This window comes from Musca autumnalis, unplaced genomic scaffold (genome assembly GCF_047663935.1).
Source record: "Musca autumnalis isolate F117 unplaced genomic scaffold, ASM4766393v1 scaffold_2, whole genome shotgun sequence".
In the NCBI taxonomy this organism is placed as follows: domain Eukaryota; kingdom Metazoa; phylum Arthropoda; class Insecta; order Diptera; family Muscidae; genus Musca; species Musca autumnalis.
Genome location: NW_027411755.1, coordinates 82014618 through 82035677, shown reverse-complemented (window position 1 = coordinate 82035677; position 21060 = coordinate 82014618). Strand labels below are relative to the sequence as shown.

General features: G+C 32.8%; 1 protein-coding gene across 1 annotated transcript in view; it reads right to left on the bottom strand.

The window, feature by feature from the left end:
* The window catches only part of Sema1a (semaphorin 1a), a 776225-nt gene extending 756140 nt beyond the window's left edge, over positions 1 to 20085 (bottom strand). Inside the window, exon 1 of the mRNA XM_073968138.1 lies at positions 19928 to 20085. The gene's annotated coding sequence lies outside the window, so the exon portion shown is untranslated. The remainder of the gene's footprint in view (positions 1 to 19927) is intronic.
* Between the last annotated feature and the right edge of the window lie 975 nt (positions 20086 to 21060).

The window sequence follows — 21060 nt, the reverse complement described above, 5'->3', positions numbered from 1 at the left end:
CACTCTACAAGACAATAAGTACTTGCGAAAGCAAAAGAGAGAAAAATTCCCTGTAAGATCTACGGGTCCATCGACATTAACCGTGAACATTAATACAAATAATAGTGTTAAGTCGGAGGACATATTTCAAATTTTTAAAAACTACATATTTTCATATACCCTACACCACAATGTGGAAAGGTTATTAGTTTTTTTCCTAAAATTTATGTAACACCGTGAAATATTCGTCGTATTACACCATGTGGTGTACTAGAATTCATATCTCGACGAGATAAAGCGATTTTGAGATGTGTGTTCGTCGATCCTTTCGTCGATTGGACCAGTATTCACAAAATTTTGTATGGAGGTCGGGTTCCCACAAGAATAGAAACGTGAAATATTTAGAGCGTGAAATGGACCAAAAACAAAATTTTTATGCGATTTTCTAGCGGCTCCGTAGGCGCAAAGTCGACGCGAAATTTTAAGTAAGATTTTTGCACGAAGCTAGAGTTTTGGTCAAGGAAAATGCCAATAATTTTTAAAAATGACCGAATAGTATTGACCTGGTGAAATTGACCATTGTAGAAAAATATCCAAATGTAATTTTTGGTCCAAATTTTAAAATCTGGCTGTATATTCCGGCAAATTACGAACAATAAACTGGAAAACCAACTCCCGACCTCTCCTTTGAGTCAAATTTTATCAATAACAAGTGATGCAAAAATATCAATTAATTACATCAATAACATAACTTGTCGCAATTATATAATATAAATTCCTAGTGTCCAGTGGAAGTCGACTAAAGCCCTTTCTAACTTTTTTTATATTTTTGCGTTCTTTGAACGTGATTTTTTATACCCTAAATCACACGTGGTAAGAGAAATATACATATAGTTTATTTTATAATTATGCAAATTGCGGACAATAATTCTTACCCATATCTGGGTAATTTTGATGACATTTGAAATGTGCAACAAATTTCTTTCCAAATTATATTGGAAAAGGTTCAGAGGTATTTCATGCACTAAAAACGCAATATTTGTCCAATTTTAATGAAATTTGACTGTATGGCTAAATTCGGAAACAAGAAACAAGTTTGCCCAATTATATCGACATCGGTTCAAATTTGTATATTTTGTCGCTTATATCAAGTATTTGAATCATCAAACCTGTTATGTCTTTTCAATATTTATGAAATTTGGAAAATGTAACGGATTTCGGTTAAATCGTTTACCAAAATTATATTAAAATCGGCTCAGATTTAGACATGTGCGTGAAGATAAAAACGATTTTGAAAAACCACATTTTTTAGACTATTACTGAGGATCTAGAAAAGCTACGCGCATACGTTGGACAGATGAAGGTGTCCACTATCCACAAATGAAAACGGGTCCATAAATTTTGAAATATCTGCTGTTTATGAAAAGACTCTATACATTTTAGAGTTGGGCAATCTAGTTCCCGGAGCGGATCGATCTTTCTAGTTCCTTTTCCCAAAATGAACTAGTTCCTTAAAGTAGTTCCATAGTTCCCAATAGTTCCGAGATCGAAATGTTTTCATTGTTTGGTGGATGAATTGACATAAAAATAAACAAATTCCAGCGAACAAACAGCAATAACGAAAGATCGACGAAGGTGTTAAGGTGAAGGAACGAGAAAAACGAAAGGAACTATATGAACTAAAGGAACTATATAAACGCAAGAGCTGGATATAGTTCCAATAGTTCCTAGTCCGGAATAGTTCCTTGGAACTAGTTCGTTCCGGAACTACACAACTCTAATACATATATGTGGGTGGACCTACTGAAGGCCTCTCTAGGCGAATTCTTGCCGCGTAGGGATACATATTAGAAAATAATAAACCCATAAGGGGTTAATTGTATAAATTTTGAAATATGGGCCGATGATGAAATGTCGTCATGTATGAGGATGGACGTATTGAGGGCCCTCTTAAGCGAAATTTATGGAGCGTAGGGGTACATGGCGAGCGCAGCTAACTTGGCTATTGGGTCTACTATAAAAATAAAATAATCCCCTTAGGGTCATTATTATATGTGTTCTTTTACTATCTGATGGATTTGAAAACGCAAAATAAACCAATTTGGAGGCATTAAAAATATAATTTTTACATTGAAAGTTAATGCCAAGAAGCTCCTTCTTGAAATTCAATCAACACTTTTAACTTTAAGTTAAGCGGAACGCTCTAAATCTGTTCGGTAAATCCAAAATATAACAAAAGAAGACTTGTAAAAATGGGGGTTAGAGGTTGATTGTATACATTTTGATGAAAAAGTCTTCATTTATGAGAATGTACCTATTGAGGACCACCCTAGGCGAAGTGCAGCCAACATGGCCATTGGGTCCACTATAAAAATTTAATAATACCCTTAGAGGTTGATTGTATTCGCCCCTAGGCGAAATTTATGGAACCTAGAGATACATGGCGAGTGCAGCTAACTTGGCCATTGGGTCCACTATAAAATTCAATAATCCCCTCAGAGGTTGATTGTACAAATTTTGAATTAGGAGAAATTTACGGTGCGTAGGGATACATGACGAGTGCATCTAACTTGATCACTATAAAAATATAATACACATAATCCTCTTATAGGTTCATTGTATACATTTTGAAATATGGACCGATGATGAAAAGTCTTCAATTATGAGGATGGACATATTTAGGGGCCCCACTAGGCGAAAATTATGGAGCGTAGGGATACATGGCGAGTGCAGCTAACTTGGCAGTTGGGTCCACTATAAAAATATAATAATCCCCTTAGAGGTTGATTGAATAAATTTTTAAATATGGACCAATGATGAAAAGTCTTCATTTATGAGGATTTTGCAAGAGCATGTATTTTAGGTTTATGTATAAGATTCAGTCATAAACCAAATTTTGACTTTTTGGGCATTTACGTAGTTTAATCTATAGTTCTTGCATTTTTATGTGGAGATAAGTCGTTTTTCCCAAAATAATCTGTGAACGGTTATTTTTTCAAAAACTGATTTCTGTACGGAAAGCTTTCGGAATGTACGTGAATATATCTACACTCAAAAATGACATAAGTCGGCTTATGATTCTTGCATTATACGTTCACATATGCCGAATCGTTCGACTTTCAAAGTTGGGATAAAATAAAAGATGTTATGATTTGGGCCGTAATGTGGTAATTCGAGATTTAAAGCATTGATATTAATTTATAGGAACGTAATTAATGTAAAGACATTTTTTATCTTCTGAGCACGGAAAACCAATTGACTTGGCAGTTTTATCACACAGGAAGAAATATATGAAGATAATTCAATCTTGAGTTAATTCACCACTTAACAAAGAAATTCATTCCCAATAGGGTAAATGCACCAATAGTCGGCCCTTTAACTTTTTTTTCATTTTTAAACTGGTGTCACGGGTTGTGGGAATATAATTCTACTGTAAATATTTAATTTTACACATCATTAAAGGTTTATGTTTCAGAATTTATAAACTTGTTTTTATTAATTATTTAATAAGTATTGCCAATTTGCATTTTTTCCAAAAAACATCCTATGTTCTAATAGTCGGCATGCATGTTCCTAAGTTCGGCCACTGATGTTCCAATAGTCGGCACCCCTTTTACCGTTGTAGAAAAAAGAAGAAACTTAAAAAAAAATAAGAATTTATTTCGACTAAAAACCTACATAAATATATTTATATCAATTAATAAAACTTAAATCTGACAAATTCATTTACATTAATACGCCTTACAAATATAACAAAAAATTAATCATTTTAACATTTATATTTATTGAATTGAAATTTATTTCCCAATATCGCTCATTTACTAGAAGAGTGACAAATCCCAAAAAATCAAGATTCGAGAAAAACACGTTTTAAGTTGAAAATGGAAATTTGAGTACCCAACTTAAAAAGGTTATTACAGGAAAAATAAAATAACTACTTAGATCATATTATGCAAAGAGTTAGCCAGATATCAGTGCTTAATTTCTGTGTAAGATATATCATGATTTGAAGTGCTGTAGTGCACCATACACTTAAAAGCCTGAACTTTCGGAACGACCACCGCTGGACCTCCGACCGACCTCCTCCGAACTTCGAAACTACCTTCTCTGGACCTATGACCACCCTCCTCCGAACTTCAGAACTACCTCCACTGGACCACCGACCACCCTCCTCCGAACTTCGGAATTACCTCGTCTGGACCTCTGACCACCCTCATCCAAACTTCGGAACTACCTCCTCTGAACCTCCGACCACCCTCCTCCGAACTTCGGAACTACCTCGTCTGGACCTGCGACCACCCTCCTCCGAACATCGGAACTACCTCCTTCGGACCTCCGACCACCCTCCTCCGAACTTTGGAACTACCTCCTCTGGACCTCCTACCGTCCTCCTCCGAACTTCGGAACTACCTCCTCTGAACTTCGCAAATACCTCCTCTGGACCGCCTATCATCCATATTTGAACTTCGGGATAGCCTCCTCTGAACCTCCGCACAACTTGCTCTTTCCACATTCAGTCCACAGGAACATTAAAAGCTGTGCGCTACTACACACGCAAAAACGCACAAACGGCAAAAAAATATGTTTCACTCGATTTTACTCTACGAATAAACTCGTACTCCATTTCGAGTATTTTCACTCGCACTCTTATTTTGAAACTACGAGACAAAAAATACATATCTATTAAATTTTTATTGGTGGCCGACGTTAGGAACCATGTAAAAACTGGCATGTTCTAATAGTCGGCATACCTATGCCGACTATTGGAACAACTGTGATTTTATTGTTCCTAACGTCGGCCACCATACCTATGCCGACTATTGGAACAACTGTGATTTTATTGTTCCTATTGTCGGCATACCATAAATACGAAGAATTCGCATTTTTTTATAAACATTTATCACTTCTGCCTTATTAGTTTTAATAATATATAATATGGCAGTCACTCATTTCAAAACAATATATGAATTAATAGGATTTTTACTTATTTTACTTTCATTTATAAACTAACAAATTTCTTAAAAATGCACTTCAACACGTGTTGACAAATCAGTACCGTTAGAAACGACTATAAATGCTAAAATACCGTTCCTAGGACCATGAAAAATTGTATAGAGGGAGAAGGGAGTATATTTTATGTAAATGTAATCTTATTTGACTATACAAATAACGGTATTCTTATTTATTCGTGTTTATATACAAATGTGGCCGAATACTGGAACCGGCCGACAATAGGAGCGTTTACCCTATATCTTATGTCGATTTTTTGTAGAATTTTCAATGCAAATTCATAGTTAGCAGCTGTGACATTGCCGTATTCGTGCAAGGATGGTGAAATAAAATCTTCGTAATAAGAATTTTTGGTTGGATCCACGCCGTTTTCCAGTAGTTATTCGCAGGTTATCTTATCAACCAAGTATTCAAATTAAAATGGTTAATATTTATTCAGTTTGAAATAAAATATTTGATGCACTCAGACTTTTTGTTTCGTATTAAATATTAATTGTTTTGTTGTTATGGTTCTTTATGTGTAAATAAATTCGTTAATTGTGTATATTGATAACTATATATGCTTTGTTTTATACATTTTCTTTGTAAAGCCCTCGGGTCAAAGGGTATATAGAGGTAGGTGGAATATAGCTTTTTTCCTTCACTGTATGTATTCTGTATTGTGTTGTTTATTTCCTCTTTATATGAATGATTTTGTTTTTTTTTTTATTTTTAATTAATTTTGTTATTTTTTAATTTTGATCAACTTTTAAGATTTATGTGCTCTGGACCATTAGAAAATTTATCCAGATTTTTATTCATGTTACATAAAATATCGTTCTAGTCACGTTATTAGTTTTGTTATTTATGGCACAAAAAATTTATTTTCAATAAAACATTGCTTTGATAAATTTATAATAATTACAAATCATGCATTGCTATACACAAAAAAGTTGAATAAAAACCTTATGAACATTTCACTTCACAATAATGTGAGTATTTGCTTATTATTATTATTTTTTCACTTTTTCATTTAATATCACAATTCAATTTTGTTATACCTTTTCCTTGGAAACACTGCTTTAATTGATGTTAGTTAGAAGAGAGAGGTAGTTTTTCCTCCATCAACTAATTTTAATTCTTCTTTTTCGATAAACACTACAAATGATGTTTTGTTTACAATTTTTTGTTATTTTTTTATTCTGTTGTCATGTACTTGAACTACAGCAAGACCAAAATATTTTTCTGAAATTCCATAAATTATTCACTTGTCATTTTTTTTCTACTGTATTCTTTCTGATTTGACAGACACACTGACTGGTCTTCTTAATTGAAATAAGAATAAACGCGCGCGTATCATTGATGTACACAAAGACCAGCTCAACGTTTATTTCGGCCTGAATCCAACGAACGATTAAACTGGAGACAATGCAGTTAATTTCATTTGAGCAAGAACGTCAACGACGACAGAGCGACCACACAACAAGGAGTGTTTTGTTTCGCTTGCCAATATGTTCCCCCACCGCATAAAAGGCATTTGAGAATGATAACAAATGTTGAACTTGCGCTTTCACACGCGTTTCTACTCAGCCAGGTTAACTCTCACATACCAAAGATTTACTCTTTACATTTGTTATCACTCTCATTTTATAAAAGTTCTCTGTAAATATGTTCTCGGTATTTTTATCCTTTTATTGTCCATCTCTTTGTTTTGATATTTTCCAATTCGTTTTCATGTTTTTGTTTTGTACTTGCATATTATCAGCGCATTTCGTTTGCACATGTTTTAATCACACTATGTTCGTTGTTATGTTGTATTTGAAAGAATCAGTTAGAGTTACCAAGTGTTTGTGCTATTCCAAAAACATACTAATTTTACTGTATACCATGATGTTTTGTCGAACACAGCTAATTCTGCGGTTTTGTAAGAAAAGTGCATAAGTCGGCTTATGAAAATTTAGAGTTTTGATACCACGTGGTACTTTTTGTGAGATTTCCATATCACTCTTCCGCTTTAGGTCTTAACATACATGATCTTGGCATGACTCAGGAAATATCATGGTGTCTTCGACTCCTGCGTTGAGAAAATTTGCTAAATTAACCATTGCAACGCAGGAGTCGAAGACGCCAGCTTCGTTCCAGTACTTTTTTATTGATAAAAGTATCAAAAGAGCAAACTGTCGAAAATGAGTCCAACACACACATTTTTTCCAAAATGTACGGGAACGGAAAATGGCAGAAACGTCAAAAAATCTGGAACAAATGTCAAAGTCGGCATATCAGCGAATCAGAAACCGGCAAACATGTTACTCATTTTTGCTCGCTCAAATTTGTCGTGTAAAAAGTTTCTAAAGAGAAAGCTATTCAGCGCCATTTTTGAAGTGAACATTTTGCAACTTTTTTGGTGTACGGGAACGCATTTCGGGGAAAAATGTGCAAAATGTGTTAAATGTGTAAAAACTTTCTAGTTCTGGAACGAAGCTACCATATATTTTCACTTTACTATAACCGTAGACCTCCTTGCATTTTAACATACAATATCAAGAACCCATGGCTTAGACCGGAGGAGTAATTTTAGTTTAAAGTACTAAAAATATGTAATTTTACGATGCGATAATAGTTTTCAATATTTTATTTCTTTATTTTATAGTTACAGATTGTTTTTGTCCGTAGACTAATAGAGAAATTTGATTTGGAACATTTCTTCTTTTGACACTATCCCCAAGAAATTAAGTACTTTGGGAAATTTTGACTCTGTACGGAAAAATTCAAAATTAACATTAACAAATTTGAACAAATAATCTCTACCTTTAATAACGGGTGATCCAACACCCGTTTGACAGATTACGCGTGAGTCATGTCACGTGTTCATGTTATTTTTGTTTAGTACTGTTTGACATTTTATCATGTAGAAGCTTACGGCTCTACAACGTTTACAAATCGTTCAACTTTATTACGAAAATTCGCGTTATGTGGGGAGTGTGTTTCGAGCCTAATTTTGTTCAGTGATGAGGCACATTTCTAACTTAATAGCAGGGCTGAGCACGCATGTGTGCTAGCACACAGGCAAATTGTTAAAAAGGTACTCTGAATTTTTGTGAACCATGAATAATTAAACATTTTTGCAATTTGTTTATTTATATATTTTTTAATAATTTGCATTGTGGACGATTTTAGACAGCATTAATGTTTAAAAAATGTTGAAATAAGTAATGCAAAATCAAGAAAAATTAAATATTAATAAACAACACAACATTATTCCACAACATCCCATACGGGACAAGGGACTTCTCTCATATCAATGAGTGCACCCCGATTCATATTTAGCTCAATGATATGGGACCTACTTTTTATCGCCGAGTCCGAACGGCGTGTCTTAAGACACCACTTGTGGAGAAAATTTTCAAGGCTGAAATACTCAGGAAATGTCGCCAACATTACTGAGGGGTATTTTGCCACCGTTGAAAAATGTTTGATGTTGCTTAGACGAGGAATCAAACCCCCAACATTCTGCGTGCAAGGCGGGCGTGCATACCATTGCACCACGGTGGCACCCAATTAAATATTAATTCTCCCTCAAATTCCCCTCTCTCTCTATTTTGCTCTGCCCTGCTTTATAGGTATGTAAAGAAGCAAAATTGCCACATTTGGGAAGAAGAGCAACTTAGATTCAAGAGCTGCCACTTCATCCAGAAAAAATAAGGGTTTGTGAATCGGTGGAATCGTCGGACCCTATTTCTTCAAAATGATGCCGGTTAGGACTTCATCGTCAATGGCGACCGTTATTGCGCCGTGATAACCGACTTTTTAATGTCTGAAATTGAAGCTCGTAATCTCGGCGACATTTGGTTTCAACAAAACGGCGTCACTTCCCACACATGGCATCAATCAATGGATTTATTGAAAGACTTCGGCCACCACTTCGGTCTCATATCACTCCGTTAGACTTTTTCCTGTGAGAATATGTGAAGTCAAAATTGTATGCGGATAAAGCCGTTTCGATTCCGGTATTGGGGGAAAACAACATCGAAAAGATTGAACGAGTCATTGAAAATTGGACTCAACGGATGGGCCGTCTGAGACGTAGCCTCGACCAACCTTTGTTAGACATAATCTGCAAAAATTATGTAAATGTCATCGAGTGTTCTTTCAAATGATATAAACATTCCCATTCAATTTGATTTTTCTGTATTTTTTTTTTCTTTTAAGAATGTAGGAACCTCTAAATGGATCACCCTTTATATAAATAGTATTATTTATATAAATAGTATTATACTTAGATATTGTGTAGAATTTGTGTAGAATTTTTCATCTTTTGGTACTATTTGTCTAAAACTAAGTTTCATTTTAGTTTCATGCATCACCTACATCTTTGTGTTTATTTCAGCTTGAGTCCATAATTTGTTGTAATTCAATTGTTTGAATAACAACAAAATATTTTAAAGTGGATATGAAATTGATTAGTTGCGGGGGAAGGGTAGGGAATACTATAGTTTCAGTTGTCACCAAACAACTTCATCAGTTCCCTTTTTCGCCGACTCTGTATCGATAAACAGGTCAATAAAGCCATCTAGCAAATTAAATAAAATGAGAAATTTGCTGTATGGCCCTAAAGCTGTTTACCCTACAATTTGAGTCGAACTAAAGCATTTCATATCCACCACCACTGTTTAAACAACAAGAAAGTTGTTTTTGCATTACGCATTGGTCAACAAGGCCGTGCTGATGCCTATTATTGTTGTTGGCGTTTTTTATTGTTGGACTGCAGAATTTTACATCTTTGTGTTTATTTCAGCTTGAGTCCATATTTTGTTGTAATTCAATTGTTCGATAAATGAACGAAAGGAATTTCATTATGAAATATTTATTGTTATATAATGTAAATAGATATTTCGTTTTGTCGGTGACTTATAGTACAATTTAAGAATCTTTTTGTCTACCATCTAGAATGATGTTTTGTGGGACAACTCTGCATAAATATAGATAATGTACAACGCTAACCCTAAAACGTGTTTTTGATTTTTACATATTCTGGGCTTTAAGGTAAGATTTAGAGTTCTGATGTATTCTAGAGCCAATAGTTAAATTTTATGGCGAACATTCTGTATAATATTCTGATCCGATTCGATCACATTTTAAAGGGGATTTAAAATGTTTTTGACAAAAGGGACCAACAAGACCCCTATAATGACTCGCTTGAGGATTATATTTTATAACTATATTTTATTACTAACTATGCCAAGGAATCCTAACTCGAATATTTCCAAAAATTTACAAATTAGGAAAGTTTGCCCCAAGCATTTAGGGTACTTCCGTACGTGTCTTCTATTTTTCAGACCTCTTTCATATTCTGTCCAGGGTTTCTTGTAATTAAAAAAGTTGAATTTTGTTGTACAGTGTTATTTGCGGCCCTATAAAGTATATATATTGTTGATTACAGTAAAATTCTGAGTCGATCTATCCATGTCCGTCCGCCTGTGTAATTACTCTGACATCCACAAAAATTGAGAAAGGAAGCTCCAATTTTGGAAAAATTTGTCTTTTGTTTGCAGGCTGGTCAAGATCGAAGATGGGATATATCGGTCCACCTTTTGGCATAGCCCCATATAACGGTATACCGGATTTCAGCTATTTGACATTTAGGGTTCCTAGCAGTCAAGAAACTTATCTACTAAACATTGTGGGAATCGGTTCATGTTTGTGAATAGCCCCCATATAAAGGTACCCCTGTAGTGGAATTCTGTAACTCATTTTTCGAGTTACCGACAAAAATCGGTAAAATTAATTAATTAACGAAATTTTTTCGGTAAGATAACAATTAAAAGAAAGTTGTCTTTAAGTCCAACCATAAAAAATTTTCAAGTGTAGCTGACCTATGTATAAAATGTGGTATATTGGTTCACAGTGGTCAAAAAACTTCTCTACCTAAACAAGTGGACATTAGTATTTTCGTAACAGATGAAAACGTAATTATTCCATATTAGTTCAGAATATTTCATGGTAGCATAAAAAGTTCGTTTTTGATCAGTATTACGATCGCCTGCAAAAACTGATAACCATTTTTAAATAACAAGTTTTTATTTAAATTTTTTATTAAATGAATTTTATTTCTACCCCCCATACCATTTCTATCGCAAACGATCCGTTTCCGAATGTTTTTCGATAGTTTTGCGGATATTTTGTTCGAAAACGACACTCGAGAACGAATTAAAAACGATTCATTCGTCGCTCAGTTTGTGGCGGGAAAGCCTTCTAATTCGAATGTCGTTAATAATATTATTAGCGAATGAAAGATGATAGTTTTTACGATAGTGCCGAAAAAGCATTTTTGGCGGAGTTTCGATTTTATGACATGTTTAACTTTATCTGACGTCTCTTGATTTTTCTGTTATGTACCTTTTCTTCTTTGTAATGTTTGCGATTCAATGCGTGTAACAGTTTATAAACATTGTTGTCTTGTATTTGCAACCAAGCTATATGTTGTGTTTATCATCACTTCTTGTTTATATTATAAGTAGCATTTATATCGAAAATATTTGAAAAAAGCAAATGGGAATTTTTCACGAACTACATAAAATTATTTTTTATTATTTTTTTTTTATTATTTCGAAAATGATATCGGTTTTAAACTTTTGACGAACAAAAGAACAACTTGCTTGTGTACACCCGAAAAACATTTGCCAATCCTTCGACAGTGATATCGTTTTCGAAAGTTGGGCCGGACATTCGAATAATATCTGCACTTGGTATGGGGTGTTGGGTAATAATTTATTTTTAAAATAAATTTAACCGAAAAACAACACAAGTGTACATGTGTGTTCCTTTTTTTCTTCCCCCTTTTTCATTGAAAACAACTTAAGTACATATGTGTCATTTTGTGGAAAAAAATAAGATACATTTTCAAAAATTTGTAATAAAAATATATGTATGAAAAATCGACAAATTTTTATTCATAACATTTATTCTCTTTTAGAGTTGGGCAACTGAACGACTGTCCTAGTACAAAAACGTATGAATAACGTCGTACAAACTAACGTTTAATATTACGTATACTTTTAATAATAATAATTTTTTGTTGGCATATAAAAAGAACATGTCAAAATGTATTAATATGAATGACATTTTTCAAAATAGCGCCATTATCGCGGTTTAAATTGCTGTCAAAATGAGAATTTCGAAGAAAAACTAAAAAAGTATATATTATGAGGCATATTTCAATATATTAAAAACCGCGGAAAAATTGAGCAAATATAAATATATGTAAAATGGATTAGATTGACAATTGCGAGAGGAATTTATTTAATATATAAAATGTCTTAAACATTTTGGGTAGCGACCAAAAAATACAAAATGTCAGAAATAAATATTTTATTTTTATTAAACTCACTTTATATAGACTTATACTAAATTGGCCGTGTTTGGCCGTGATTTTGCCACCTAGAACACATTGCTGAAAGTCTTCTGCATTGATATTACTAGGTTTCATTACCCGATTTTGCCCTTTTTTTGACATTTATTGGATTTTACTAGGTTACTTCTCGATAAAAAGTCTTAAAATTGTGGAAATTTGGTTTGAGGAAATAAATCTATATATATAAAAATGGTGTAAAAAATGTATAGTAATTCATAAAATGAGAACGGCTAGGCCGATTTCTGTACAATTTTTTGTCAGTTATTCGTATTTTCGAGGAGAAGGTCTTTACGGAAGAAAATTTTGGAAAATCTCTCTGGTAAAGTCGGAAAATTGGAAAATCGAAAATTGAGTTTTTGTATGAAATTTTATTCTTTAATAGCGAGACGAAGTTCGCCGGGTCCGCTAGTAATAAATATAAAAAATATTGTTGTTTAAAATTTCACTGCAAGTAAACTAAGTAATGGCGACAAATTGTTCGTTATATCTGTGGTTTTCTATGAAGGATAAGGCAGTAGTAAGCTTTATTTTATGTCTCTTTTATATATTAATCATTGATTCGGGTAAAAGGTGTTCTAAACTAATCTTTATTAACGTATATTAAAAACTATACAAAATTGTATTAACAATTCGTTTGCAAATCTACCCGCGGGGTCACAATTTTAGTCACTTACTACGGTGATCGTCTTCAACAGTTTGTTGTGTATAAGAAAATGAATGAAAGTGTCTCTGGAAGAGATAGCTTTGTTCGTTATATCCGAATTTACCTGTAGAAATCTTTGTTTAGTCTTACTTTTACACATAAATTGTCAAAAAAGTTAAAAAATCCTCTAATTCCGCTGTTATTAATTTTTGACTCAAAAACAGGGCCGAAACTGTGCTCATTGTAATAGAAAAGAAAAACCCGAAATCTCAGTTGTTAACATTTTCAATAGACTGGTCTGTCTGGTTACTTTTCCTGCAAGAATTGTCCAGCATGAGTTTTCTCAGAGAGTAAGGTAGTTTTATTCTCTTTTATCCCTGTAAAAACCTACACATAGATCGTCTGTCGGAAATTATGATGTATGTGACATACATATCATATGTATATTATATACGTCAAAAACGTCGTAAACCTAGCAAAAACAAAGTTTTTGACAGTTTTTTTCTGGCATGTTTTTTCATAATAATAAAAGTAATTTTATCATTTCTTTTGAGATCTTAAGGCCTAGGTACACAAGAAGCATCTCCTGCTTGCCTTGATTGCTTTTGAAAAAACTAGGTTGCCCTTTTCTTTTTTATTCTTTTATCAGAAGCAAGCAAGCCAAGCAGACGAGGCTCTTATTTACCCAGGCTTTTATATTTATTAAGGAAAACAGAAGAAGAAGGCTGAGCCAATTTTGGAACTAGGTTGCCAAGTAGCTAGGTTATAAGACATTCACACCTGAAATTTTCGGTATAGGACTACGATATAACATAGTCCCCACATACTGTTACTGCACGATGTTTTCTACGAAAAATTGCTCCATATTTTCAAACATTGGTATTACCCGCATATCATGGCACTTTACGATTTTAGCTACTTTGAGGACTTAAGCTTCATTTTCCTACCAAAATAGCTCTAATTTGCAATTTAAGGTTTCTGGGGGTTTAATATTGATGTTGTATTTGTTTCGGCTGAAGGTCATTAAAAATCAGTGTTTTTTATTTTAAATTTTGTTCTCTTTATTCATCCAATATTTCGATTGTCGTCGACAATCATCTTCAGGGATATTATTTTAGGAGAAAAAACGTCTATCCGAATTTAACGTCAAAGCTAAAACTTATTCACAAATGTAGGCACACATAGGTCCACATATGAAGCGTTCAGAGCACACTTCGACTAACTCCATAAAACAAAAAGTTGAGAAAAGCAATGATGAAATGTATATTGTTTTTTAAAATTCCCCTGATAATATGGATTCAAATATATAATGTACAATGCATAATAGCAGGTATAGCTTTCATCTAACGGTATATAAAATAAAATAAAAACAATAGTCAACAAACAATCGTTAGTAATGTTGTGGTAATGGTGGAGTTAATCGAAGTGTGCACTGAAAAAAGTAATAAAGTTAGGTTTTGAATTTTTTTTTAACGAAAAACTTAGTTTTATACACATATATTACAGGTTTCACATAAAAATTAATGTTGCTAGTTCGGTTATAAAACAATATTTGTAATTAATTCATGTTAGCTTTATGTTAGCGTCATTCTTCATGGCTAGGTTTACGACGTTTTCGACGTATGTAATATACGTCAAAAATGTATGTTATATACGTCATAATTTTCTAAAGGCCATCTATGGTTTAAACAAAAGCCGAAAGAGTATTGCATGTGCACGTTGCGAGCAGAGCTACATTTGAATGTGGAGTTAATCGAAGTGTGCACTGAAAAAAATTGCATATTATTCAGTGGTCAATAAAAACTTGTTATTTAAAGGTGCTCATCTTTATTATTCAGGAAAGATATTATAATCATAAATAGATATGGCGATATCAAAGGCTTTGACACTAAAATCTCAAATTTTTCAAAAAGTGGAGTTAGTCGAAGTGTGCACTGAGCGGCTCATATAACGCTTCCTTCCGACCGATGGTGCTGCAATTGCGTACTGTGGGTTTTCAGATTCGAAGATAAACGATACTGCCCGATGTGAAGTCCATTAAAGGATTTTTCTTCAGAAGTGGCTGTAACTTGGTATTTCGGGTTCTACTTTTGTACAAAACCTCCACGCATCATTTTAGGTTCATATTTTGGTATATACCACATATGAAGGTACCTCCCGATTTTCATATTTCAATAGTTTTACACATATCATCCGAATGGAATGACTGTAACATGGTACTTCGGAATTCTAATGGGTAGAAAACATTGATGTCTCATTCAAATTTTGCTAGAGTTGGGTAATCTAGTTCCTAATTCACTATACTTGTTCCAAAACGTATGAGCAACGTCACAAAATCTAACTTGTGAAATTACGTGTACGCAGTTTGTTCATACAAATTATGTGGGCCATTGAAACTGCGTTGTGAACTAGATAGTTCCATATAGCTCATTTGGTACACACAGAAAAATATATCTTAGAAATATGTTTGCATCTAAAAATTTATAAACAATTATGTTTGCATCCAAACAAATATATGTTTGCAACATTTTGTAACATATCTCATTCTATCTATTTCATTTGTTTGGGTACTAACATTTGTTTATGCTATAACATATTTGGTAAACGAGAGCCCTGCAATAGAAGACGTAGAAGCGACAACGGGAGGGTGAACAAGTTTGTTTTTGCTTTGGTGGTGTATATGTATATCGCGGCCAAGCATAAGTGTTCCGATCTTTGCTGTTGTTGCGATTTATTTATCCACAAGCGAAGAGGAAAAGAAAAACATTTATTTTTGTTAAATAACAAAGAAAGACATAACGAGAAAGACATTTTTCTTAAGTTTCCCCAAGACAGTCGTTGAATATAGACTTTAAAGTGAGAGAATAAATCAGTGTTTCTGTCTTCTTAAAGAAATTGTTTGTTTTTACTAAATCAAATGCCCAATACATTTTATAATTGGAAATTGAATCAAAAGGGTGAATGGAAATATTTGATTGGAAAAGGAAGAAATCGCATTTATTATTGGTAATAACATAAATACATTTTTCATATTTTCATATACATACATGCATATATTTAAAATATGGATATACCTATTTATTACATTATATAATCATTTCAGATTCCGATTTCCCATTGATGATTTCAATTTTGAAGAGAATGTGTTTTATTTTACAACTAATGAGAAGCGTTCAACGATATTTCTATATTTTATAATTAATAGTTTTTATTTGCTTTTCTTTCTAAACGTGTGACTCTATGGTTCATTATTATATGTGTTCTTTTACTATCTGATGAATTTCAAGACGCAAATAAACCCATTGGAGGCATTAAAATATAATTTTTACATTGAAAGCTAATGTTAAAAAACTCCTCCTTGAAATTTAATCATCACTTTTAACTTTAAGTTAACCGGAACGCTATAAATCTGTTCGGTAAATCCAAACTATAACAAAAGAAGACTTATAATAATGGGGGTATTTCTATTTGTATTTATGTTTCCTCTAAACAAATATTTGTTTGCAACCAAACATATATTTGTTTGCACCCAAACATATATTTGTTTGCAACCAGACCCAAACATAACATGTTTGGTTCCTCTAAACAAATATTTGTTTGCAACCAAATATATATTTGTTTGCACCCAAACATATATTTGTTTGCAGCCAAACATATATTTGTTTGCAACCAAACAAATATTTGTTTGCAGGAACCAAACATGTTATGTTTGGGACTGGTTGCAAACAAATATATGTTTGCTGCGAAATATGTTTGGGGATAACATAGGGTCCTAAGTTTTGTTATTTGATGCTTATTGAATTAACATGGTATGCTGGCATGAGTATTCAAGTATTAGAGCATTATTTTGAATGGATTCAGTTATAAAGTGCCTAATGGAAGCAGATTTATTGCTTTAATTATAATAAAGTGTGAAATTGTGTCTTACTTTGCGCCTTTCGCTATATGATTGATATTTAATCACATTCTTCATATTAATTAAAAGCTCACTTAACAAAAGTAGTGATATCCGTCAACTAGTGTGGCTGTAATCGGTCATTATGAATACTAAAATACACAATTGGTGTACATTTATTTATATTTTTGATATGCAATATTTTAATTTAAAATGCCTCTTTTCAAAAATTTTAATATAACGTTTTCGAAGAGTAATTAAAATTCACACTTCAAAATCCTTTATGAATAGTAAATTTTCTTCTCTTGAAAATGCTAAAAACCCTAATTAAAACTGACCCTAGCCTCATTTGGATACTTAAAGTGCATATCGCTCATTTACTCAAAGAGTGGCATAATTCAAAAAATGCCTTTTCTGAGTTAGCAATTTCTATTTTTTCTGCGACTTCTACTTTATCTTGTGTCAAATTTTCAAGTTGATATCTCTAAAACTCAACGAGTTACAGCTTATTTTCTAAGAATTTGGCATAAATCATCTCGAAAGTTTTTTGAGGTTATGAAGCACTAAAGCACTTCAAAGCATGCTTGAACTTGCACAGAAATTTAGCACTGATATCTGGCTAGCTCTTTACAAAAGATGGTCCAAGAAGTTTTTTTTAGTTTTAGTATAATAATCTTTTTAAGTTGGGAAGTCAAATTTCAGTCGGCCACTTAAAACGCGTTTTTCTCGGAATTTCATTTGTCGAGATGTGTCACTCTTTGAGTAAATGAGCGATATGTACATAAACAATAATTTAGGAGCCAGCGTATTTTACGAAATCCTAAAAATAAATAAAGTTCATTTCATGGACAATTTAAAATGACTATAAGCTGATGTTTGCTGGGATATCCACTCGCACGCAATTACACTTCCATACGAGAACAATAATTTAATTTAAAAAAATATAAGAACTCACAACACATTTTTACATATATTTACTTCATTTGATCCCAAAAAAATAAACACAATTTTAGCAATTTTCTTTGATATTTATTTTCATTTTTGTTGTTTGAGTATATTTGTTTTTCTCCAATTTGGCCATCAGGCAACATAGTGTTGAATAAAATCGTACCCCCCATACCAAGTGCGGATATTATTCGAAAGTTCGCCACAAAACTTCGAAAGTGATATTATTTTCGAGCAGAATACAAGGGTTTTTTCGATAGTGTAGGCCAAAAATAAAATATTTGGAATTGTTGTCAAATTTTATTTTTTCAAATTAAAATCAGTTTGTAAAAAGTTTCATGTGAATTCGTTTATTTAGTTGAATTAAAAGAATTTGGTTTATTTATAAGTTGTGTAAATAACAATCGCGAAATTTTATTGTGCTATATGTTTTTTATAAAAGAAAAGTTGAAAATATTTTTGTGAAACCTGTAATCGAAAGCCTAGGAGCTGAGCAAATATACCAGATGAAGGGACTTTTGAATAAGATGAGAAAATTATGCCCCTGGAAGAAGTGGATACATATTGCATGAAGAATCCATTGAAGGTGAGACTCCTGACGTTTAAGAACGTTTGACGCGGGTTTGCGTCCCTGGAAGAAGTGGACACATAGTGTCAGAAGATTCAATCGATGTCGAAAATATTCTCCGATTAGCTGGCCGAAAAGGTTTCTTGGCGTGTGAACAGCAACTAAAAATTGCAATTCGGAGTATGTATATTTATATTAAGTCTATTTCAAATATTAATTTTTGACATATATCTTTTCTCTCGTTTTAAATGTACCCGGGTGACATGGTGGCTGATCTGGGATTTTCCCTGGATGACAGAGTTGTAAAACGCTCATGACAGGGTTGTAAATGCCGCGAAATGACATATGAAAAGCAAAAGTTCGATGAATCTAAAAAAGAAAATGAAGAAATTTATATCTATATAGGTAGTCTTAGTTTTCCCGCTATTTAATACTTTGAATTAATTGTTATGTTTTCTGTTTATTTTGCAATTCTTGCATTGAATTATATTATTTTTAGTTTTTGCAATACACTTTCCTAACTCAATAAAAATATATGTATTAAAATTTACCTAAAATACCCTTTAATTATTGGGGAACGAATAAAAAATGAAACACCAAAACTATCGATAATAATAACATTAAAGAGCTTCTAGCGATATCTAAAATGAATCGTTAAAGTATCGCTAAATTATATGTTTCCGTATTGTTTTTGATTCGAAAATAATATTATTATCGATACCTCGAAAACGAAAGTTTTACTGCCACAAACTGAACGACCAGTGAATCGTTTTTGATTCGTTTTCGTGTGTCGTTCTCGAACAAAATATCCGCAAAACTATCGCAAAACATTCGAAAACGATATCGTTTGCGATAGCAATGGTATGGGGGGTATGGTTTTCTTGGGTTGTTGAAATAATTGACGCTGATATAGTAGGCAAAAAATTTACGACTTTTAGCAAATAATTAAATTTCATAAAAATGGGTAACCCTGTTAGGAAACACAAAATGCAGTCAAGAGAAAAATGTGTATATTATTCTCTTCAAAATACGGAAATTATTGTTACAATCATAATACAAAATAAATAACCAAAACAAGCGAATACTCATACAACAGAGTAGAAAACAACAACAATCTATAAAACCGGCAAAATTATTTTATTTTGATACAAATTATATACACATATTTATCCCTTATTGGTCTTCGTATAAAAATCCTGTTCGCCAACGAACGAAAAGAATTGAAGTAAAACAGCATAACCAACAACACAATAGGCGCTGGCTCTTTGTTTTTGTTTATTTTTTCTTATGCACACTATTTATCCGTTATGCGCTTTTCACTCAGCTTCCTTGCAAATTCGATTTTTCACAAAACTGTAACTTGCACTATTCCCTCCGTTAGAACCCCCTCTTCTCTAAAAGTTTCGACGAGTTACTTTTTTTCACTTTGTATTCAATTTTTGTGGGTTAGCACTTTTTTTCTATTGAAAAAGTTTCAATTAAAATTGAAATTCTTACACTTCGCTTCATTCGCTTTACGCGAACCACACGTCAATATTGAGGCTTTTGTTGGTTTTGCACATCAATTTTCTGGATTTATTTGATTATTTTGCCGAAAATATAAACACACAACATCAAATCACGTCTACTTTGCCGATGATGAGATTGAGATGTGTGTGGAACTTGGGTTGTGGATACTAATTACGATAGCGATTAATTTTGCAAAAACGTATTTGAACGTAGTGTTATCGAATCTATCGAATTGGAATATATAAACCAAATGTAGATGGCAGTAGCGTCGACAAATTTTAAATAGTACATATAGATGGCACTTAATCGTAGGAAATTAAAACTTGTCTCTCAAACAACTCGAAAAACAGTCCCAACAAATTATGTGTGTTCGTTTACTCAAAATTTGTACAAATTGTTACTGACTGTTGTTCGTTTACTCTACAGTACAATACAAAAAACCTTAGCCGATTACAAGAAGTTGCTGAACTTGTACAAATTGTTGAGTAAACGAACTCACCAATTATTGAATTGAATGAAATTTGATCGAAAACTCTTAACTATGAAATTTTATGGGGATCAGTTAACGTTAACATGTGCCCCTAACTGAGTTTTAGTTCCACAATAATTTATATAGACCCGAAGGTGCATTTTTATGGAATAATTCTACAGTTATTGTTCAATCGATGATATAAAGGATTGTGAAATCGAATCGGACTTCAGTGTAGCTAAATAGCCCAAAACAGCAAAATTCGACTAAATATACATACAGGAGCGAAATAGCTAGAGTGATCATTTATGGGAAAGCTAATATTGCAGTTTTTGCCTATTTCAACATATTTTAAACATAAATGTGGTCTAAAATCATTAACAATCCAAATTAATAATGTTAGTTAACAACAAAATTGCATACACGTTGTTGATGATTCAAAAAAAAAAAAATACATAAAGAGGTTAAAACCAACTTTAAAGTGGCCTAATACCCTAGACAGACGGCAGCGTTAATTTGCATTAATAACTGTATTTAATTTTGACCTGACAGACGACAGTTTCTGCATTTACGAAACAGCTGATTGCTGTTTTGTTGTTGTTTGCAATGTATTTTTTGTTTTCCTTGTGTCTCAGAGCATGAATATGCTCTC